Source organism: Herpailurus yagouaroundi, unplaced genomic scaffold (assembly GCF_014898765.1).
Source record: "Herpailurus yagouaroundi ecotype Mexico unplaced genomic scaffold, PumYag 142, whole genome shotgun sequence".
NCBI lineage: Eukaryota > Metazoa > Chordata > Mammalia > Carnivora > Felidae > Herpailurus > Herpailurus yagouaroundi.
Window position 1 is genome coordinate 56,060,016 of NW_024412397.1, and position 25,089 is coordinate 56,085,104.

The 25,089-nt window shown below is 42.2% G+C and overlaps 1 long non-coding RNA gene across 1 annotated transcript in view; it reads left to right on the forward strand.

Moving 5' to 3' along the window:
* LOC121033156 (uncharacterized) overlaps positions 1-2,718 on the forward strand; it is a 3,824-nt gene extending 1,106 nt beyond the window's left edge. The window contains exon 2 of the long non-coding RNA XR_005791733.1: positions 2,554-2,718. This is a non-coding gene — a long non-coding RNA (uncharacterized LOC121033156). The remainder of the gene's footprint in view (positions 1-2,553) is intronic.
* Positions 2,719-25,089: the final 22,371 nt, after the last annotated feature.

The window sequence follows — 25,089 nt, forward strand, 5'->3', positions numbered from 1 at the left end:
GGGGGGGCGGGGCGGGGGCGGGGCTTCGTGAGCAGAGGAGCGTAAGCACGAGCGCCGCTCGCGGGCACCCGCCCTGCCTGGTGCTCCCGCCTCCCGCCCAGGCTCCTGGGCTCCCGCCCGCGCCCGTCGCCGGCGCTGCGCCGGGGACGCGGGAGCGCGGCGCTCCCGTGCGTGTGCATGTTCGTGGGGCAGTGCCGCCCTCGGGCGCGCGCAGGTCGGGCGCTGCGCCTGCGGGGCTCGCCCACGGCTCCAGGGTGGGGGTTCCGGGCACCTTAGCCCTTCGCGCACGCTGGCAGAGGCTCGGACACGAGGTTTCGGACGTTGTGTCTTGGCTGGTGTTGCTGGCGTCTTATGTGTATTGGGAGAATGATAGGCGCTCGACAAACGTTAGCAAAGCAAATGAATAAAATGCCATCTTTCATTTGGAATGTGAGGGGTGACCCGAGTCACCCAGGAGAAAGGGAACACCCATAAAGCTGTGGATCCAGCCAAACCTGTGCCCCCGCTCCCGCATTTACCCGAACACTCTGAAATCTCGGGGGCTGGAGTCCCTCGCTCTTTTGTGGCAGTGGTGAGATTGGACTTAATTTCATTTGAAGCTTCCTCAGAGAACTCTGAGAACAGCGCTGTTCTTAACATCCCTGTTCAGCAAAAGTAATGGCTCTGTTAGTGTTCAAAGCATGTCTTGTTCCTTCTGATGGTGTGGCTGGGCTTGTGTCTGGCATATGGGGACCTGGGAAGTCCCTTCCGCTCCTGGGGTTTTCTCTTCACCCAAACATAGGAAGCGGGACAGCACTACCGCATGTCCTTGGAGTTGCTTATGCTGCTTTATCATACCTGCTTTAACAGCGTTTCACAAAAGCACGCATGATTTGACATCTAAAAATTAGAATAGGACCTTCCTCTTGTCTTGTGCGATGATTACGTAGCAAACATTTAAGAAATAATATCATTGGCTGTGTTCAATTCTAAAGAAATTCTAGAGGGTTTCAGTTGATTTTATAATTGACATTCGTTTCAATGTTCTGAACGATAGATAATTTTATGCACATCCGTTTTGATGTTCACAAAAGCCATGGCATTTAGGACGTCTGCTGAATGAAAAAGGACAGCATAGACCAGTTTTAGGGGTCAGACATCCAGTTCCAATATTAGGTACATTGTTTAGCTTCTCTAAACCTCACCTTCTTATTCTCTGAAATGGAGATAAAGGAAGCACCTAATAGAGCAGTTGCACGGATTAAATGAAATAACGCTTGGTTAAGTGCCTAGCTCAAATATTAGCTCCATGATGTTAAATGACCTGCCCACTCTCCATAGATAGTGGGTTTAAGTGGCGGGGCAGGACCGGAACGGCCGAAGTTCATGCTGGCACCGGATCCCTATGTAGCCTCCTTCCCTCTAACGCCACGGCTGGGCCTGTTTATTCCTATTTACACAGATTTTAAGATTACACTTCAATCCTGATTTGTATTTAAAGGGGATGATAATAGTACTGTATCATAGGGCTATGCTATCAAGCAACAAGGTTGCGACTGCCTGTACCAGTGGTGGGCGTGGCTAGCACTTCCTTATGGTTCATCGTCTGCTACCGTTCCCCATTCTTCCATACCACGTACTTGCCGAGGTTCACGAACTCAGTCTGCGTGTGTTGTCTGCCTCCTCATGTAAAGACAGTCTGTTTGCGTATGGCTAGGTAAAGTCTTCCCAGCACCGGACTCATCTGAGGAAATGAAAATAGTTCGGAAGAGATCTCAAGCACTAGACTGCACTTCCCAAGTGACAGATTCCTGACATCTAGGCGTCAATTAACCCTCTTCTCTCATTCGTTTTATGGGCTCTGCCCATCTGTTCCTTGCTTCATGAGGATCACGGGTCTGAGGCTAAATTAAAAGGGCAACTCCATGGGAAGGCAGAGGGAGGGAATGGGAAACCATACAGGAAGGGCCTGACCCGGACCTGGCACTTTGCCTGGTCACCAGCCTTAACTCGGCATTGTGCAGCACTCATTAGGCCGTCGATAAATATTGGTGACAGGTAAGTGACAACCCAGAAGTCGATACCAAGGAGAGTTACAAGGGCGCATTGTGGGACTGATGAGGAGGGGGAGGTGAGGGCCTTCCTGAAATGCACCAACCTGAGGCCCTTGAAGGAAATCTCTCTCTCCCACTATCACTGTGTGGATTTCTCTGTCCAAGTACTTGGCTGGGAGCCCCTTATGTCTCCCCTGGGATGCCCACAGACCCCTCCTGAGTGGAGCCTGCTTCTAAGAACTGTGAGGCCTGATGTATGGGGTCTGTGGTATGGAATTTGAGGTGCCAGGGCCTAGGGTGGTGATGGAGCAGCTCCCAGAGACCTTTGGAAGTGTTAGATCATTGGGGTTCTCACAGTTGGGGCGGGGGGGAGGCTGATTTCTCTATCACACCGACCTTGGGCCCTCTGACTGGTTTTGACCAGTGGAAGATGGGCAGACAAGAGAATGAGTGAGTTTGGAGCAGAGGCTGGGAGAAGCAGTGTGTTCTGCTGTGACTCTTGTGCTTGTGTGGTCCACAGTGAGAGGACCATGCCCACGATGCTACTGCCTCTACCGCCTGGGCCCCTCAATGACAGGCACACCTGGGAGAATGAAGCCGATCCAGAACCTGAGCCTGGGCAAGCCCAGCCTGATCGGCAGATCCGTGAGTGAGAAATAAACACTTGTTTTGTAAGTCCCTGGGAGATTGTGTTTTGTGATTTGCTATCCCAGCAACACCTGATATGCCTACACAAGGAAGAATGTCCCATCAAGGGCCAACAAGCAACCTGTCCTCCTTGCTCTGAGAACACTGGCTACAGTAAATGAACAGTAAATATATCCAATCCCTAATAACACAGAGGTAGGAATACACACATTCAACAAATAATCACATGCATAATTATAGAACTGCGCATTGTAACGCATGCTTTAATAAGTTAGAAAGCATAAGATGTGATGGAAAAGAGGAACTAATTTTGACTGAGAAATCAATAAAAGTGTCTGCAAAGATACACATTGAAGGTCTGAAGGATGAAGGATAGGCAAAGAGGGGAGACAGCATTTCGGGCACAGGGGGAAACACTCTGAACGAGCAGGTGGAAGGAGCTAGGTGTGCCTGAGGCTCTGACAGAGTGCCAGTCACTGTCCTGCAGACTGGAGCACAGTGAGCATGGCCTGGGTCAGTGGGAACGGCAGGGCCCGGCACGTTCAGGAACTTGTAGCTGCAGTGAGGGGTTTGGCTTTTACACTAAGCACAGTGCGAGCCATCAGAGAGGGTTTTTCTTTTAAACTAACATTTACTTAGGTAAATGTATTAGTCTCACGACTAGAATAGATTAGGCCCATGGAACGCAGACATGGACTTTGAATTTCAAATACCTCCAATGGTGAGACCACTCATGTAAAACTCTTGCCATAGTTTAGGTTGTGGGGGATGTTTTAAATACAATCAAGTGAAATACTAGCCTTCGTTATCTAGCAATAGGAAAAAAAGTTAACAATTTACTCATGACATTTACTTTTAAAAAATGTTTATTGGGGCGCCTGGGTGGCTCAGTTGGTTAAGCGCCCAACTGTGACTTTGGCTCAGGTCACGATCTCACAGTTTGTGGGTTCAAGCCCCGCGTCGGGCTCTGTGCTAGCAGCTCAGAGCCCAGAGCCTTCTTCAGATTCTGTCTCTCTTTCTCTCTCTGCCCCTCTCCTACTCACTTCTATCTAGCTGTCTCTCAAAAATAAACATGTTTATTTTTGAGAGAAAGCTGGGGAGGGGCAGAGAGAGAGGGAGACAGAATTTCAAACAGGCTCCCCCCGGTAAGCACAGAGCCCTAAACGGGGCTCAATCTCAGGAACCTTGAGATCATGAACTGAGCCAAAATCAAGAGTCGGAGGCTTAACCGACTGAGCCACCCAGGCACCCCATGAAATTTACTTTTAAATAAAATACATTTTTTAAACACTATCCTAAGTAGTATAATTTCAGTCAAACTTCCATTTGACTGCTGTATGCTTGCTGTTTCTGGATCAGTAGAAGAAACTTGTTGATTAACCACAATGAAAATACTATACACTATCTAAAAACCAAATAAAAAGAAAACAAATTACTAATAAGACTCACATTTACAGAATATACATTTGTAAAACATCATCCTAAGAAGTTTCATTGGAGCTATTCAATAGGTACTTAAATAATAGCAGTGGAACTGAAAAAGGAAAAACAAACTTATTTAAAAAAAATTTTTTTTTAATGTTTATTTTGGGGAGAGAAAGAGAGACAGGGCATGAGCAGGGGAGGGGCAGAGAGAGGGAGACACAGAATCTGAAGGAGGCTCCAGGCTCTGAGCAGTCAGCACAGAGCCCGACACGGGGCTCAAACTCACCAACCACGGGATTGTGACCTGAGCCAAAGTTGGATGCTTAACCGACTGAGCCACTCAGGTGCCCCCAAACTCAAACTTATTTTAGAAGAAGGAGGGGTAGCTGGGTGGCTCAGTCGGTTAACCATCCAACTTCGGCTCAGGTCATGATCTTGCAGTTCATGGGTTTGAGCCCCACATCGGGCTCTGTGCTGACAATTTGGAGCCTGGAGTCTGCTTTGGATCTGTGTCTCCCTCTCTCTCTGCCCCTCCCCCGTTTGTGCTCTGGCCCTCTCTCCCTCTCTCTCTCTCTCTGTCTCTCTCAAAAATAAATAAACCTAAAAAAAAAATTAATGGAAAGAAAGAAATATTATTGCTATGTTTCTGGATTATTTTAGTGGTCTCCTTAAGAAAAAAAAATACTGTAATTACATTACCTACAAATAGAATAAAATGGGAGCAATTAATTTTTAAGAGTCACATTCAAATATAGAACATTATTCTAAGAAGCATAATTATATCAAACTTCCATTTAGGCCTTAAATAGTCCCTTAATTAATAGCAATAAAACGAAGAGACAAAAAAGCAAAGTTACTTTAGTAGAAAGGGGGAAAAGTACCTTGTTTTTGTTCTATATCTTCAGAAGTATGCATTTGGGAAGATATGGTCTACTTAAGATGTGATTTACTTCTGTTTTCTGGTTTTGTGGACAGAAGATTGAATCCAGCACTTGGTGTAGACATTTCTTGTTGCTAATTTCGGACGTGCTGGCCAGGGAAGTCGCTTGGCAGAATGAATTTCTGGAGAGGTTTGTTCTCACTTTCTAGAAGAAGGACATAACAGGGTATTCTCTTCTCAGAAACTGCCCCCTAAGACTTCTCTGTCACATCTGAACTCTGAAGGAAGAGTCTGGGCCAGCAGCTCCTCTTTGAGGTGGGAGAGTTAAGTCAAGAAAAAGTTCTGAATATCTGCTCGGGCAAGGTGCACAAGCACAAGTGTGCCTTATATTTGTGGAGGAACCCCTGTATAAGGATGGGATTGGCTGAACAGAGGGATCCTCCCAGTGTGGGTTTGAACCTGATGAAACATCAGGTCTACCTGGACAGCAGACCCTGGATCCCCATGGCGAGACAGCCCGTTGCTTCTCCTTTCTCTGAAATCTGGTCATCCAGAGGGTTCCTTCATAATCTTCTTGGGTTAACATCAGAAGGAGCTGGGTGAACTCTTTATGGGAACATTCTGTACTAACTTAACCAGTCTCTGTAAATAGTGTATTATTTCAAAACAGACAGTTTTTCTGTATCGGTAATTTTTTTTTTCTCTGACTACTTTCAAGATTTTTTTCTTCGTTTTAGTTTTTATTTAGCATTTTGATTAAGGCATTTCTGGGTATGGAGTTCATTAAGTTTATTCTATTTGGGATTCATTGAGCTGCTTGAATCTGTGGGATTCTATCTTTCTCTAAATTTGGGTAGTTTTGGGGCGCCTGGGTGGCTCAGTCGGTTAAGCGGCCGACTTCGGCTCAGGTCACGATCTCGCGGTCCGTGAGTTGGAGCCCCGCGTCGGGCTCTGTGCTGACCGCTCAGAGCCTGGAGCCTGTTTCGGATTCTGTGTCTCCCTCTCTCTCTGCCCCTCCCCTGTTCATGCTCTGTCTCTCTCTGTCTCAAAAATAAATAAACGTTAGAAAACAAATTTTTTTTATTTGGGTAGTTTTCTGCTAGAACTGATAAACAACTTCAGTAAAGTCACAGGATACAAAAGTCAACGTACAGGAATCTGTTGCGTTTCTATACATCAAATGAATGAAGGAGTAGACAGAGAAATTAAAAATACAATCCCATTTACAACTACACCAAAAATAATAAGACACCAAGGAATAAATATAAAGAGGCGAAAGATCTGTACTCTGAAAACCAAAAATACTGATGAAATAAGTTAAAGATGACACATAGAAATGGAAAGACATTCCATGCTCATGGATTAGAAGAATAAGTATTGCTAAAATTTCTAGACTGCCCAAAGAATTCTACACATTTAATGCAATCCCTATCAAAATACCAAAGCTGGAGGCATCACAATTCTGGACTTCACGTTATTTTACAAAGGATGGTACTGGCACAAAAATAGACACATGGATCGATGGAACTGAATAGAAAACCCAGAAATAATCCCACAACTATACAGTCAATTAATCTCTGAAAAAAGCAGGAAAGAATATCCAATGGGGAAAGGACAGTCTCTTCAATAAATAGTGTTGGGAAAAGTGGACAGCAGTAAACAAAAGAAAGAAACTGGACCACTTTCTTACACCATCCACAAAAAATAAATTCAAAATGGGTTACAGACCTAAATGTGAGCCCTGAAACCATAAAAATCCTAGAAGAGAGCAAAGAGAGTAACCTCTTGACATCAGCTGTAGTAAAATTTTTTCTAGATATGTCTCCTGAGGCAAGGGAAACAAAAGCAAAAATAAACTATTGGGACTACATCAAAATAAAATCTTCTTGCACAGAAAAGAAAACGATCAACAAAACAAAAGGGCAACCTACAGAATGGGAGAAGATATTTGTAAATGACACATCTGATAAAGGGTTAGTATCCAAAATCTATAAAGAACTGGTAAAACTCAACCCCCCCTCTAAAACAAACAAACAAACAAATAATCCAATTAAAAAATGGGCAGAAGACACAAACTGACATTTATCCAAAGAAACATCCACATGGTCGACAGACAAATGAAAAGATGTTAATTGTCACTTACAATCAGGGAAATAATGCATATCAAAACTACAATGAAATATCACCTCACACCTGTCAGAATGGCTAAAACCAAAAACACAAGAAACACCACATGTTAACAAGGATGTGATGAAAAAGGAACACTTTTGCACTGTTGGTGGGAATGCAAACTGGTGTTGCCACTCCGGAAAACAGGATGGGAGGTTCCTCAAAATGTTAAAAATAGAGCAACCCTAAGATCCAGCAATCACACTTGTAAGTATTTACACAAAGAATACAAAAACAGTAATTGAAAGGGATACATGCACCTCTATGTTCGTAGCAGCATTATCTACAATAGCCAAGGTATGGAAACAGCCACGTCTATTAACTGGTGAATGGTGTAGAAGATGTGGCAAATATACACAGTGGAATATTATTTGGCCATAAAAAATAAAGAAATCTTGCTATTTGTAATGACATGGATGGAGCTAGAGAATACTATACGAAGTGAAATGAGTCAGAGAAAGACAAATATCATATGATTGCACTCACATGTGGAATTTAAGAAACAAATGAGCAAAGGGGGCAAAAAGAGAGAGAAAGAGAGGCAAACCAGGAAGCTGACTCTTAACTACAGAGAAGTTGATGGTTACCAGCGGGGAGGTGGGTGGGAGTAAGGGTGAAATAGGAGATGGGGATTAAGGAGGGCACTTGTGATTGAGCACCGGGTGTTGTAGGAAAGTGTTGAATCCCTGTATTGTACACCTGAAACTAATACTACACTGTCCATTAATTCACTGAAATTAAAATAAAAACTTAAAAAATTGGGGGGTAGTTTTCAGCCCCATAATCTTCACATTTTTTTCCACCATCACATTATTTCTCCTGAGATTCCAATGACAGGAATGTTGGGGTTCTTTTTCAATTCTCTCATAGGATCATGAGACTTTATTTTTTAAAAGACTGCTTTCTCTCTGGTATTCAGATTGAGTAATTTCTATTGATTTGTCAAGTTAACTAACTTGTTCTTCTGTCCTCTCCATTCTGCTGTTTAGTCCATCTGGTGAGTGTTTTCATTTCAGCTGTATTTTTCAGTTCTAAATCTTTCATTTTCTTTTTCTTTATAGCTCTTACCTCCTTGCTGAGATTTCCTTTTTTTTTTTTTTTTTTTTTTTTTGCCGGTTCTTCCTATTTTTTTATTTGTCTTAGGAATATTTATAATTACTTGTTGGAGAATTTTAATAAAATGTGCCTCTAAGTGTCTGTTGCTTAATTCCAACATGTTTGTCCACTCAGTGTTGCCTTCTGTTGACTGTCTTTTCACAAATGAGTTGCGATCTCCTCGGTCTTTTTATAGTGAGTAATTTTGGATTGTGTCTTGGACATTTGAAATATTATAAGACTCCGGGCTTTGTGTTTTTTTTTTCTTTAATTTTTTTTTTAACGTTTATTTATTTTTGGGACAGAGAGAGACAGAGCATGAACGGGGGAGGGGCAGAGAGAGAGGGAGACACAGAACCAGAAGCAGGCTCCCGGCTCTGAGCCATCAGCACAGAGCCCGACGCGGGGCTCGAACTCACGGACCGCGGGATCGTGACCTGAGCTGAAGTCGGACGCTTAACCGACTGAGCCACCGAGGCGCCCTGGGGCTTTGTTAAATAGTATAGAAAAGGTTGTTAATTTTAGCAGACAATCAACCAGGTTAGTTTCTGGTCACAAGTTTCAACACATTTTCTGTGGGCTGTGGGTTGGTACATTTGGGACGCTGTCTGGATCTGTCTCAAGTGTTTTCCATTCATTGGCCGGTCTAGGATGTGGGCTGTGATCAGTCAGTTCAGTTCTCAAAGTCTTTGATACGCTGACTAGGATCAGATCCACTCACATGCAGCTCCAAGGTGAGCCTAAGATTTGTAAACGATATTGTGGGGCTCCTTCCTCTTTATGTTCTCTTTGATACTTTCTGCCTTCCTGGAGCCCCCTTTTCCTATTTTTCAGCTAGAAAGTTCGGGTACATCTGTGGCTAACTCTGGTCTATAACCAGATTCCTTCTGTTAGAAGGACCAGAAGGAAAAAAAAAATGGTAAACTCACTGCCAGTTTAGTGATAAGCTTGCTTATTTCTAATACACTTATTTTAAATACCTGTTTTCTCCCAAGAACTGCTTTTTCCTTTTCGGTGCATTTTTCCATGTCGTTTTACTCATATTCAGTTCTATGTATTTCTTAGATTTCTTTATTTCCTTTTTTAACCAGTGTTATTGAATAATCCAAGTGTGATATAATTTCTCTTTCTAATTATATGGGAATTTGTTTTTAGTTATCTTTTTTTGGTAACTTCTTATTTTGAAAGAATACAGTAAAAAGAATTCCCACGGGGATGCCTGGGGTGGCTTAGTCAGTTAAGTGTCTGACTCTTAGTTTAGGCTCAGGTCATGATCTCAAGATTCATGGGTTCGAGCCCCATGTCGAGCTCTGTGCTGACAGTGAGGAGCCCGCTTCGGATTCTCTCTCTGTCTCTGTCCCTACCCACGCCCCCCAAATAAATAAACTTTTTTAAAATAGTGTATTAAAAAAAATTCACATATGCACTTTACCTTTATCCAGATTTACCAATTATTAACATTTAGCCCCTATTTGCTTAATCATTTGCTGGCTTTCTCTCTCCTTCAGTATCTACACACATACATAACACACACATTTTTTTTTCTGAACCATATTTAAAGAATGAGTTACAGATATCATGCCTTTTCCCCCTAATTATTTCAGTGTGTGATCCCCAAAATAAGGACAAACTCTTCCATAACTACAGCACAATGATAAAAATCAAGTATTTACCATTGATACAATACTATAATCTATAGTCCATCTTCAAATTTCACCAATTGGGGGCCCCTGTCGGTTAAGCGTCTGACTCTTGATCTCGGCTCAGGTCATGATCTCATGGTTGGTGAGTTCGAGCCCCACCTCGGGCTCTGCGCTGATGTCGTGGAGGCTGCTTGGGATTCTGTCTTTCCTTCTCTCTCCCCCTGCCCAGCTTGTGCTCTCTCTCTCTCAAAATAAATAAACTTAAAAAATTCAAACTGCACCAATTGTCCCCCAAATGCCCATTATATTGCATAGCTTTTCCCCCCACTTTTTAAAAAAGTTTATTTATTTTGAGAGAGGGAGAGCATGTGCAGGAGGGACAGAGAGAGGAAGAGAGAGAGAGTCCCAGGTAGGCTCCACACTGCCAGCAGGGTTTGAACTCACCAACCATGAAATCATGACCTGAGCCAAAATCAAGAGTTGGATGCTTAACCAACTGAGCCACCCAGGCACCCTTAGATAGCTTTTTTTTTTTTTTTTTTAAATGGTTCAGGATTCATTTCAGGACTACCCTATTGCATTTGGCTATCAAGGCACTTTTCTTTTGTCATTTATTTCCTGACTCTTTTTCATATGCCTCAATGCCAGTACTGGTCCCTTTTCAAATTCTGTGATTTTCGTTTTGCTAAAACATCTCTATGAGAATGTTTTGTACCCTTTTTAGTACACCAACAGCAAGACCCCCTCTTCCTTGCCATAGCCTTCCCCATTACTAAAGATTATTGTTACCTTCTTATAGTCCTGCATCCCTAAAATCTCAAGATAAGTTTAGTTGCCTTTCTTTCTTATCCTATCTCGCATCGGTTCCATAGCTCAGCTACTTGATCTACACCAGGGCAGAGAGAGTTTTCTTCATTTCTGGAAGACAAACCTTAAAGACTTGACTTTTGTCCTTAAGCAAGAATCTTTCATTCTCTGGAGTGAAGCACATGCTCTTATATTAATATTCAAAATATGTTATTCTCTTTGAGCTGGCATGCTATGAAGCTGGAATTGGCTTCCTCTGGGCTTTTGTAAAACTGTGAGTACTTTCGATGCATGGAGCAGATTGTCATCCATAATATGGGCTGAGGTTTGTCAATTACCCTTCTCCCACTCTGCGGCAGTGTCTGGATATGGGACACACCAGGCTGAACCATGCTACGTCAAGGGATGACAGTTTTCTAGTTTGCAATTGGATTTCAAGTTAAATTTCCTACTATTGATGCTAAACAGAAATATCTACCAAATTCTATCTATCTATCTATCTATCTATCTATCTATCTATCTGCCTGTCTCTCTATTAATTGTCAAATTCCTGTTTCTGTGACTCAAACTATTTAGGGTCATTTTCCTGCTCCTGTATCAGAACTGGCCATCTGTCATATTGACTTTATAAGCCTGCATAAAATATGCAAACTCTCTGTTATATTATCTCTGATGGTTAGTAGACTGTTTAGTGTACATATCACACATAGAATCAAGTCATCCGTTTGGGTTAGAATGTAATATTTTAACGTACCAAAATTATCATCATGATGCGAAATATTGTTAAAGCTGTTTCCAAAAAAAAAAAAACCTGCAAAGCATTTATTCTTAATTTTAGTGAGCTAAAATTAGTTTCCTCTTTTACAATCAAAAAGCTGTATTATTTTTGAATCATAAAGACTTCACTCCAGTATAATAAGTAACTCAGTGAAAATTGAAATAAAAATGTCTCCAATTGCCATCTGTTCTTATAGATTTGTACAAACGATACATTAGTTCTCTGTGGTGCTTCCACCCTCCAATACTATGTTTTTGCTGTTCCTCAAGCACCTCTGCTATGTTTTCCCCTCAGGGTCTCGTGTACCTCTGCAATATTCAGGCTGAATTGTTGAAATTTATTTCAGATTCTAATTATCTAAATACAATTGTAATAGTTGGCCAAATGGTCGTTGAAAGAGACCAGACTGTTTGGTCAACCATTACAATATTGTATTCTTTAGTTTTGTAACTACTTCAGCATTCAGCCTCCATTTACACAGTTAGGAGGTGAATCTTTCACTTAGCCCATAAAAGAAAAGCAGTATAATTGATGGGAGATTGCCCAGTCTCTGAGTACTGAACTTGGATCCCACTGCTACCACTTTCCAACCAGCGTTCCTAAGCAGGTTACTTCGTGGTTCCAGATTCAGTTTCCTTATCTGCATAATCACAACAAAAATAGAACCTATCTCTTAGGGTTAATGGATGAATTCAATAGTGATGAGTACCAGTCATTGTAGCAGGCCCTGCGGCTACAACATAAACAAACCATACAAATATTGAGGCAGCCGAGAAACAAATAGGTCATTGAAATGTATATCATACCTAATGATAAGTGCTGTGAATTAAAGTACAGCAGGGATGGATATCAGAGGGCTGTAAATATGGGTGAGCAAGTTTCAGGGCAATCATCAGGAAAAGCTCACTGAGAAGATGCGATTTATGAAAAGGCCTAAAGGAAGTGAGGAGGCCAGGCAAGGGAAGATCATGGCCAAGAGCCTTCTTCTAGGGAGAAAAGACCAGCTTGCACAAAGCAGGTGAGGTGGGAGCATGCGTTTTCTATTGAAAAAACAGCCAAGACAGAAGTAGAGGAAAGGGGTACCAGAAGACACACGCCCCAGCCCCCCACTCTGCATCATCCTGGGAGGGACATCTGATAATGTGACAACTTTTGCTTCAGTTTTCTGCTGAGACGCTGTATTTATGTCTGTTGAACATGAAACGACTAACATACTCGAATTGAACAATGACTTGATATATTTCCGGACAAATTCTAGCATGGCTTCAGAGGCTCCTGAACTAAAATCTTCAGCGAATAAGGGGAGCTGACAGTGGTAGGGAGGGGGCGGTAGGTGGAAGGAGACAGCAACAAGGAGGAGGAGGGACAGGTTGGATAGTCAGATGACCTGACAATCACAGCTAGGGGCTTTCGTAGAGAAAACAGGGGGGAAAGTTTGGAAAGGGACGGATGCCCGCTGTACTCCAGGCAGGAGTACAAAGAGTCCCATTTGAGAGAATTATGGGCACAACGGCCTCTGGTGAGGGCCAGGATTCCGATAGACCACTGAGCACAACAATCCTTGTCAACCTTGGTTGCTCACGGTAATCATGGGGTGCGGGGCTCACGTGCACTTTATTATTTTTTTTTCAACGTTTATTTATTTTTGGGACAGAGAGAGACAGAGCATGAACAGGGGAAGGGCAGAGAGAGAGGGAGACACAGAATCGGAAACAGGCTCCAGGCTCTGAGCCATCAGCCCAGAGCCCGACGCGGGGCTCGAACTCACGGACCGCGAGATCGTGACCTGGCTGAAGTCGGACGCTTAACGACTGCGCCACCCAGGCACCCATCACGTGCACTTTAAACATACAGGGACTGGCCCCACCCTCAGAGGGTCTGATTAATTGCTGTGGGGTGTGGCCTGAATGATCTGGAGTTAAAACAGCTCCGCAGGTGATTGATTGTAAGGTATGGCCATGGTTAAAATCCAAGTCTTTATTAAATAAATGAATAAATAACTAAATAAATGCCGTCTCTTTATAGCAAAAAAAAAAAAAAAAAAAAAAAAAAAAAAAAAGGTGAGGGGACCATTCAGGAACATTCAGGGTATTGAGAGATTCACATAAGATGATATTTTTAAGATATTAACACAGTTCCCGGTACATGGTCAGCTCTGGACTTCCTTCTTCAGACTCCAGTGCTTAAATTCTGGCAGAAGTAAGAAGGTGACATTTGTTCCGCACGATGGGATTGACATGAAATGGATAAGAACATCTCCCGGGATCCTTCACCCCATCCAGGGTGATATCTTTATAACACTCTCCCACCTTTCCATGGTCAGGCCAATGCTCTCTCTGGAAGTGAGCCATTCCTTACTTAATATGCTTTACAAATGAGACCACAGACAAGGTTGAACTGAATAAATGGAATATTCCTTTTCTCCTCATAATTAGTTTGGGAACCAAGCAGATTTGTCTGTAAAACTAGATACCCTATTAGATCTAAATTCCAGTTTTTCTTTGGGACGAACAGGCCAAGCATGAATTTAAGCCAGTTGACTTATTAGCTGTTACTATATTCAAACTGAGGAATAATAAAAGTAACAAATGACCATAAATATTGAATGACTATCTTTATGGTTAGCGAACAAGCTAATATATTTTCCCATGCTCCTCTTATCCGATATTAATAAAAGTTATGGTCTCAATCTCCAGTTAGAAAAGAAACAATTCAACCAAAGTCCTAAGAAATTCATAAAGACACATAGATCTTTTTAGAGCTAATGTTTAAACCATTTGAGTAACTGGAAAAGGAAATGATCAAATTCTCTCATTGGCTTCTCATTCTTTCTTCAGTTTCAGAGTGAAACAGATTACCTTTCTAAACAGATCTTTTTGAAACAGTCTATATGATAATTTGAAACGTTTATTTATGAAATTTCACTCTACTGTTCACAAAGTAGCATTTAGAATAGTTTAAACAAATATTCATGAGGAAAGGCATGAGTAATATTCTTTTTACAAAGTAGAGCAGTGGGGTGCCTGGGTGGCGCAGTTGGTTAAGCGTCCGACTTCAGCCAGGTCACGATCTCACGGTCCGTGGGTTCGAGCCCCGCGTGGGCTCTGTGCTGACAGCTCAGAGCCTGGAGCCTGCTTCAGATTCTGTGTCTCCCTCTCTCTCTGCTCTCCCCCACTCATGCTCTCTCTCTCTCTCCTCTCTCTCTCTCTCTCTCTCTCTCAAAAATAAATAAACATTAAAAAAATTTTTTTAATAAAAGAAATATAAATTTTGTAAACTTTGGTCTATAATTTCACTCAAGTGATAAGAAGGCAGGGAAGCTCATGTAATCAATTATCGGCTGGAACAGGTTAACACTATCCTTCTCCCACAGGCCACGTGCTCTGTATGCAACTCTAGCATTTACAGATTTAGGCCTGATTGTACCAGTACACTATGATATCCCCGTCCTTGGCTAAAGTGGCTCATGTGAGGCAGATATATCAGCAGGCCAAGCAGATTTTAGAATAAAAGGAAAAGAATAAAAAATCCAATTGAAAAAAAAAAAAAAGGTAGGCGTGTGTTCAATTCTGGGGACATCAAGAATGAGAAAGACGCTCCTAGCTTGAGGAATCCAGGACTTCTTGAGTGGCGACAGGAGGAAAAGTTGGAAAGGAAAGTGAAGAGACAAGACAGAGAGGAAATCACTGGTCAGCAGACCAACCATGCCATTAAAAAGATTTTCTAGTTATCTTATTGTCTTTCATGACCACTCAGTTTTATTCTTCAGAGCCACTGGGACTTATCGGATTTGGACATTAATACTAAAATGTCCTCAGACTGAATACAGTACTGAATACAGCCTATAGCGACACTAAAAACTGACATTACGTTTGCTTTGCATTTGTATGATGCTCATACATTCATTATTCGATTTGATCGCTGCAATGCCCTGTATGCTTCTATTTCTGTTTCGTAAGGGAAGAAATGTAGGGCTGGAGATATTGTCATAGGATTGGAAGCCCGAAGCCCTTCCTTGTAGCCTATACCCTCATTTCACAGATAAGACGACAGAAACGTGGGGCTGTTACAACACCTGTAGCCCGTTCGTGGTAGAGCGCAAAAGAATCTCCGTTCACCTAACCCTCCAGGCCTGCTTGCTGACTGCTTCAGAGCAACAGTGAATGCTCGTCACTTCACGTGTATTATCTCACTTATCCTCACAAAACCCTGTGAGGCGGGAATCCCCATTTATAAGCGATGAAGCGAGAGCACATCAAAATTAAGCCATCTGCCTGACATCAGACGCCCAACAAACATCAGGCCAGGGATTTGAACCCACATCACCCGGCTCCAGCGTCTCTCAGCCATTGTACCAGCTGCCCTAACCCAAATGTTGATTTCCTCACCTTTTAGTTACATTTGCCCTTGCAGGAACAGGAAACTTTGAACAGTTGTTGTTGCCTCCAGCATTCATAGAATGTTGGGAGAGGTCCTCTAAACTGCCAGTTGAACCATGAGCTGGACCCAGGTGCTCAGAGGCTGCTGGCCTCCTCCCCTGTTCTTGGGATATGGGTTCCTCTTGTCCTTCTTCCTCCCAGAGGCTGCCACAAGGACACAGCCTTGGGATAGGGGTGTGGCGTTGAAAACACCTGCCGATATATATGGCTGAACCCAGTTAAGGTAAACTCTTAACACTTGGCAGATGGGTGCAGGGACCCATTCGTGTTGCTGCTGCCCCAGGCAAGGCTGCCCTACAAGTTCCCTTTGCTTATTAAAACTGCCACCTGCCAATCTGGCATGGCCTGCCTCTGTCACCATCTTTCCTTGCTCTCTGTGTAAGGAAGGGGCTGGTTTCAGATTACGTTGGGGAAGCTCCTTATGAGATTAGGAGACAGGAGTCTTGAGTTTTAGCGCAATCAGTATGGAGGAGAGTCTCCCAAGCCAGGCTGAGAGGACCCGGCTTTCTTGTGACACTAGCTACCGTTGCTGAATTTCTCCTTATTCTGGTCCCTTCCACTTTTGACTTCACAGTACACTGAAGGATCTGGTCATGCCACACCTTCCCAAATACATATTGAGCACTTGTTATGCATAAGGGATTGGGGCCATAGCCATGAACCAGACAGACATAATCCTGCTCTCAAGGAGATTATAATTTAGTCATGGTGGGAGGTGGGGAATTTTGGATGGCAGAGGTACAATTTTCTAATAATGCCACAGCAAAGGGATCACTTGTTGGAAACAAAACAAAACAAAACACAAACAAACATGTAGCAGATTGTGGCTGTAAATAAAGTTGTCCCGAATAGATTAATAAATTCACAACTAAGTATTAGGTACGACTGTTTTAGAAGACGGCCATCATGACTTTGACAGTAATTAGTACAGTAATAGCAGCTAGTATAAGACATGATCGTTTGTAAGATTCACTTCATTCCATGTCCAAGAGTAAGATGATTCCTAATATTCCTTTTCAAAAAATCTGTTGACGGTTGTTTCATATTTTTCAAAGAGAAAGTCTTTTATCATGTCTTCATTTGAGAGGAAGCAAATTGCCAAATGTTTGAAATTAATGACTAGGTCCATTCTCTTCTGACCTCAAACAAGCCCTTTACTCCAAAGACAAAAATTTCCAAACATACCTTACCATCTCCTGGTCATCTCTGGAGGTTGAAAATAATTTAGTACCTGAGATTTAAACCAGAAGAATTCTTCAGTTTTTGGTTGCTGACAAGAGGGAGACTATGATATCTTCAATCTGGCGTAAGGTTTGTGGAACAGGATATATTGATAACTCATCTTCAAAGAATCTTCGTGTAGAATTCTGATTATAGTTTGAACTTCTAATCCAGCTAATAGGCAAGCATTCATGCTGTTCAGATTTCATTATTTATGATTCTGATATCACTTTAAGAGTAGGCAGTTCGACAGTGAAGAGAAGCAATTATTTAGTCGTCTACTCAGCATTTTTATTTATTTATGCTGACTCACAAATTCCTTGATATGGTCATGCCAAGCCAACACTTCCTTAATTTGCATGCAGTCCCAAGAAGGAATTACGATTCTGAAATCACAACAGGAGATCTCTCTTCTAGCTTTGGTGACTCCACAGGACATCCACCGATGACTGGGTTGTCATTTGTTCATTTTTGCCTTTGCTATTATTTTCTCCCCACACAAATTGCTTGCCAAATGTTTCTGGAAGCAGCATGGTTGTTTTCATTTGGAACACCCCACTGTTGGATGCTTATATTTCTTCTGCTGTCAAATTCGGTAACTTGGTCAGAATTGCTATAGCTCTAGTCACAAGTAAATCAATGCTTCATGTGAAATCCCTCATTTTTATTGTCGAGGTGTTAAATGCAATCTAGACTCATAAAATGATTTATTTCCCTGCAGAATAGAAAGGACAATAATCAAGTATATCCAAAATCGTTATAGTGACCACAGCAGCCACACTGAACTAGAATCCAAATTATCTCTAGAATCCTTTATGCATCCCAATTCTTTCCTTCCCTCACACTTGCTAGTCTTAGATAAACAAAATATGAGTCTCAGGAGGCTTTAGTTGAGGCAGTCATTATGAGTTTTTGTACAGTGCTGTGAAATTAACATTCTTGTGTATATTTCACTTGGGTCCCCTGCATGTACAAAACACTGTCAGGTTGGGGGAGTCAATATTTTAAAAATGGAGGAACCAAGACTCAGAAGCTAAATGAGTCATCTAGGATGAAACAGGTAGCAAGGGGCCCTGTTGATGCTAGAATCTTCTGACTCTCTGATCACTGCTCTCCACTCTCCACTCCCTGAAAAACCAAATAAAACAATAAGGTTAGAAAATAGAGGCGATACATTTGGCAGTTCACAAAAGGATCTCTTTGCTGAGACAGACCAGCAACTATAACCTTTTGTTTGGTTCTGTTAAAAACCCATGATCTTTTATCTTTTATTTGATGTCTGTGGTCCCCTGGGATTTTCTTTCGCTCCTTTAACCAATTCCATTTGATAAAGATGCCCTTTTATCTAATGTTGCTTTTATTTCAGACAATGAAAATAGGATGAGCTTTGAAATTTTACCCACCTGTGCTTGAAGCTCAATTCTGTTACCATTTGTGTGACCTAAGGCATGAAACATCTCTCCTTAGCAGAAGAGTAGATGAATTAAAATTTACCTCCTTGTTGAATTGCTGTGAGGTTTGCAATGATAATTAAGTTAGAACGTGCACAGTACCTGGCACCATGAAGGTAACCCACAAATGTAAATTTCTTTCCTTTGCCATGCTCATATTCTGTCTTCTGTGTGCATTTAGGTTACTTACTTACAGTGCACTACAATGATGGTTGAGGGAATAATAAGGGGAAGACGAGGCTAAGATAAATTCCATACGCGTTCTCTAAATATAATATTCATCTGGCCCAACATCTGTATCGGAAATATGAGTTCGGATTAAAGCCTTTGGAATCTCCTACTGAAGTAAAAAATTACTTAGTAATTTATACATGCAAAGAGCTTAAACGTTACACTTAGAAACTTATGAAAAATGCAGGGATTCTTTCCATTCAATACCACAGGTTCACCCTGAAAGGAGGCATGACCCTAAGTATACCTCGCTAGTTACCATTCACTCATTTATTAAACATTTATTGAGTTGTAATTATGTGTCTGGCTTCCAGGAGCCTGGTTAGTTTCTAGGTAGAGAAGCAACCAAAAGTTACAATAGGAACTCTTGAATTTTAATCTGTCTCCAGTTGATGTGGAGAAAGATAGGCTTCAGGTGAACGTGGAATTCAAGTAATTCAAAATTGACTGGAAACTAGGAACCCCTGTGACAGTCCAGCTATTTCATGATGGCAGATGGGGAAAGGGCCCCTTAAGGTTAGTGGCAATGATGTTACTTCTGCCAGACGTCAGGTGTTACATGTTCATGAAATGCTCCCTTCAGGGCATCTGGCCCCAGACTCCTGGGTACCCCTGGGAAAATAACATAAGAATGTTCCTCTTGATTTGGACTCTGATTTTAATCATGAATGTCAAAGGTGAAAGGAGGCTTAGGTCATCTAGTCCATGACTCTATTATTATATAGGTAAGGAAACTGAAGTCCGTAGAGGTAAAGGTGTGCCTAAGATTACCCGCCTAGTTCGAAGCAGAGACGGACTGGGCTGGCTACAGGGCAGATACCACAGGCAGCCCTTGCTGCCTCTTGAGCAGAGTGTCATGATGAAATCAGTGTTTGACTCCTTAAACTGGGCTTAATTTTCCCTTAGACATTCACATGGTGAGTTAAACACCTGAAGAACTAGAGGGTAGTAGGGACGTTTATGTGAGAATGCAGCTTTTATGTAGTATTTACGAGTTACAAAACCTAAAAAAAAACCCAAATAGGACTTTATGAACTCCTCTAAAAAATGTTCTCCCAAAAGTGACAATGACTTCCCTAATGAGAATTTGAGGTTACAAGTTTGAAGGTACAGGTCATCGCTGCTAAGTGTCTTTCCAAAAGATCACTTGGGAGAGTCTTAGGGATTATGAAATTTCAATAGCTGATTTCTCAACCCGTCACACAGAGTCACAGGACACACCCATCCCCTTATAGAGCAAGGTCTGAGGCTAGGAAATGATAATTGAATAGTAAATGAGAAAATATGATCTCAAATATGTAGAAAAGATTACGCATGAAAAAAACTGAATGAAAATATTTCAAGATATTAATAGTCATCATCTCTGGATTGTGGGTGCTTTATTTCCTTTTGAATACCTTTTTGGCATCTGCTAACTTTTCGGCAATGACTATACATGATATTTCTTCTTAACAAGGTATTATATGTATAGATGTGTGTGTGACTTAGAAGAATATTTTAAGAGTCAGTATCTTCCTGGCAGGGACGTGGTGCCATCATAACCTCATTGCCAGCAGAGCGTTATCACTGAAGGGGTACAAGACTGGGGGAGGGGCGGGAGGTTCATAAGATTTTTTCTTAGCCTGACAGGCTCTGCAATTCTAGATAGACTGCTCCACAATGGTCACTGGTCTATGAATCATCAAATGGCCCTCAGGGTGTTATTTAAGATGGGGCAGAGGATAAAGATGGGCTTAAGTAGACAATCACCACTCCACTTCCCACTCCAGTCCCCACAAAACTACCCAAAACATTAACGTTTGGGGAAAATCTTACTTGTCCTCTATTCGGCCACTAGATAACTTGTCCCCCATATCCTGAGCAACCCCCCCTCACCAACCACTGCTCGCAGGAACGACAAAGAAAACCCTCACAGTTAAAGTTGTTGGCTTCCGGTCCAGGAATGTAAAATCAAGATCTGGAAGGGGTTGGGAAAAGGCTGAGGAACTTTCACTAATACCCATGCATTAATATTGGTCGGGAATACATTTAGATCAAAGGCTCGTTTGCTGACTTGAAAGGAGTGAGTTCCATCTGGGTAAACGCATTAAAAGGATGCGTTTATACACAGTTATTGTGGTGAGCACCTTCTAACGTATGTAATTGTTGAACCACTATGTACACCTAAGATTAATTTAGTATTATATGTCAACTATACTTGAATTTTAAAAATTCTAAGATTGTGCCTTCCAAAATAAATAAATAACAGGATGCAGGTGTGAAATCTTAACAGTTTTATAGAGGATGTTTTGTAGAAGATGAAATAGCTCTATGAGGGTCCTAAGTCTCTGCCTCCTGCCCTCCAGCTTCCCGGCCACTCTCCATATGTACTTATTCTGTGGATACCACTGAATTTCTGACCCTGTCTTCAGCCTGTGTAGCAGACACTGGCCCGACCATAATTTCACAGAAGCCCAAAGATGCCTAAGAAGTTAGCACGGAGGACCCATCCAATTTGGCGATGAAGGTAGTTTTCCTAGCACGCTAGAATTACGTGGATCCTGTATGGGGTTGCCAGATAAAATACAGGACAGCCCTGTGAAATCTGAATTTCAGATAGCAAGGCATACATTTGTATGTAAGTGTGCATAATTATACCCAAAATTGTATGTCGTTCATCTGAAATTCAAACTGAACTGAGCATTTCTGTATTTTCATTTGCTAAACTTGGTTAACCCTAATCCTGAGTTAGTGATGATGTCTAACACAATAAAATGTTAATCTAATGTAAGCACTTAAACACTTCCAGTCCAGTTCTCACTGTCTTATGTTAAAGACATAAGTAGTCTTTAACTATAAGACTCTAAGTCTATAACTATAAGATATTCTATAGTACTCTTAATTCACATCATTTGGGGATCTGTAAACTTCAATGATATCTTTCACTTGTCGGAATGAAAATGATTTTACTACTGATCTGAGATCATTTGTGTAAGTGTGATTGAGCTTAAAGTCCTTGGAATATATATCCTCCACATTTAAGAATTCTAATTGATAGCAGGCCCTTTTCATTTTTAGAATTAGCCTGATGATCACTGGGAGACCGAGACTATATTCAATCCAGAAAATGATTGGATCTGAGGGATGATAATACCTTTTCAGTGTGTCATTTGTCCAGAAGGTGGCAATTGAAATATCTGTGACATATCACAAGGAGTCGGTCCCTTGCAATTTCACAAAGATCGTAATCCCAGTGATGACTGTTTTTTCTTGTAGCAAAGAAGACAGTAAAATCAAAGAGGAAATATTCAAAGTGGGATGAAAGGAATAGATGTTAGGAAAGACTGCATAATGACTGGAAAAAAACAGGAAAAGATTTTAGAAGTTCTCTGTCGTGGGGCACATTACAGTCTCTGGCTTTGTCTCTTACAAAATTTCCTTTCCTATTGTACTAACCCCTTGCTGGCTTCCCTGATGTCTGCTGGAAAACAGGAGAAAGAGAAAAGGTTTTCAAATGCTAATAATAGGTAAATTCAAGCAGCCCAGGTCTACAAGGAGCAACTAGTTACTCAATAATGCTCAAAAGCGAGGTCAGACACAAAGCAAACTTGCTTCTCCCAAATGCCAGACGACTGTGTTCTCATCATCTGCCGGGCAAGGTAATGTCCGAGGCCAAGTATGGAGCAAAACACGGCTGGGACAGAAACACCTCAAAAGACACGGGATCAGTAGTTCTGAATTTTGGACCCTGCTCCACCAGCAGTTAGCTGTGACTCTGGACAAGTTCTTCAGACTCTTCCTTTACAGAATGAAGAAGTTGAATAAATCTAGGCTTGTAAGATGCCTGTCCAGGGAACTCCAAAGAAACCTAATTCAATTAGTTTTCCCCCCAAACCTTCACTTCCCTTGCTCATTCATCTTTTCCTCCATTTCTCCCTGCAAAGCCCTCCCCCGCCAACCCACCTGTCCTACCCGCTGCGTCAGGACTCCCAGACGGCTGGAAGAGAGCGGAAGCGAGTGGCACAACTAAGCTTAGTGCTGTCCCAGATCCGGAGCTAGCATCTTCCACCCTCACTGAGCAGAGATTCCCCCCCCTCAGTTTAGAGAAAATAGAAAACTCCCTCCCATCCCTGCCTTCTGCTGACTCCACAGGCTCACTGCCAAAGCACCAATTTCTTCCTTTTTCCCACCTCCGTGGGTTGATCCACTGATCATCGTTTCTCTAGGATATTATGTTCTTCCACTTGACTAGAGAATTTTCTGAGCATTAAATATTTATACAATCTATTGAAAAAAACAAAACAAAACAAAAACCTCCTCTCTCGTCTCCCGATTGCAGTTTTCCTTCTTAAGAGTTAAGCTCTTTGAAAGGGTGGTCTGTAATGATCAGATCCACTTTCTTATCCCAATTCCCTCTTTCTTTCACTTCTACCTGGCTTCCGCCCCTTCAGTCCCAGGGAACGCCTCTCTGAAATCATCACCTGCCTTATTGCTAGAGCCAGAAGATATGTTCCAGCCCTCTGGCCTAATAGCATGTGCACTGAAATGTTCTTTCCCTTGGCTCTTATGAGCTCCCTCTCTGAGCTTCCTTCCCGGCCTATCCCTTAAATGTGGATATCCCCTAGGATAGTGTCTCAGGCTCCTCTTTCACGGGTGGATTCTCTTACCAACTTTCTAGCATGTTTCACTTTTCCAAAACTGAACAAGTCATTCTGCTGTCTAAATCCTCTATGCTCTTGTCAGCATGAGAGACTACCGGTCATTTTATCACCAATATCTGGAACCTTAGCCCTGTCCTTACATTCACCAATGTGGTCAGTATCATATCAGCTACATGTCTGTAACGTCCTATTCATTATCAGGCAGATCTGATCTTGTCATCACCGCCAGCCATGTCTGTACCCCCACACTGAAAGTCCTTAGAGGTTCTAGACCACCAACAGCCCTCTCCCAGGGACACCAAAACCTTTTCAAAAAGCCATTCCTCGCCCTCAACCCAAAGAGAGCGGACACCGCGGAGTCCAGAGCGTTGGGCAGACGGGAGGGCCTTTTATTCGCGAGGATTGGGGGTGGGGTCCTAGGTGTGGAGAGACAATAAATACTGAGGAATGTCGGGAAAAAAAAAAAAAAAAGCCATTCCTCATATACACCAGCTGCTCTCCGCTGTTGCAATCTGTATTTTCATCAAAATGAATGCCTGTGGTCTCCAAAATGTTTCATTGTGGTACTCCTCCAGGGCCTTTGCACATGCTTCTCCTTCTGCTGGAATTCTATGCTATTTTGCTCCCATGTCAGCTGACTTATTTCTACACATGCTTCATGACTCAGTTCCTATGCCCAGAAGTCTTTCTGGTGCCCAAGTCTAGGCTGGTCTAGTCCAGTATCTGGAGTGTAGCAAAAGTGTGAAATACCTTAGAAAGTTCAATGAACTCCTTCAAGGATTTTCTCTTTTAAAAATTAATTTTAGGGCACCTGGATGGCTCACTCAGTTAAGCGCCCGACTTTGGCTCGGGTCGTGATCTCGTGATTTGTGTGTTCAAGCCCCTCGTCAGCCTGACAGCTCAGAGCCTGGCACCTGCTTCGCATTCTGTGTCTTCTTGCCTCTCGGCCCCTCCCCTGCTCGCACTCTGTCTCTCTCTGTCTCTGAAAAACGAATAAACCTTAAAAAATTAAGGTCAATAGCTGAAAAATGAAAGCCAGCGGAGAGTGGGGCCTCCTTTATTATAGAATAGCTGGCCTTCCAGATACTTGCTCGGTGCACCATTACTGGACCTTCTTCTATGGTGACTCCTTCAACTTTAGATATTGTATAAAGCGTCGAGCTGCCCCGAACGTAGTGTTCAGAGAGGACCTGTATTAGAATGACTACGCTTGTGTGTTTAAGTGTGAGTGTGTCAGTAAAGACACAGGCTAAGCTTCTGTAATAAGGAAACTAAAAAAAAAAAAAAAAAAAAAAAAAATACTGGCTTCAACAAGGTAGAAATTTATTGCTCACATAGTAGCTCTAGCCAGTTAGTATGGGGAGGCTGGGGGAGTCTACACCAGGGATCCAACTTCCTTCTATTCTGTTGCTTTGCTGGGCTCTAGAATCATTCTGTCCAATATGTCAGCCACTACCCGGGCATTCCTACTGAGCTTTTAAAATATGGCTAGTCCAAACTAAGACATGCTGCAAATAGAAAACACACACCCATTTTCAAAGACTTTGTATGCAAAAAAAAATTCAAAGTGTCTCATTAATAACTTTATAGGGACTGAGTATTGAATAACATTTTGGATGCATTGAGTTA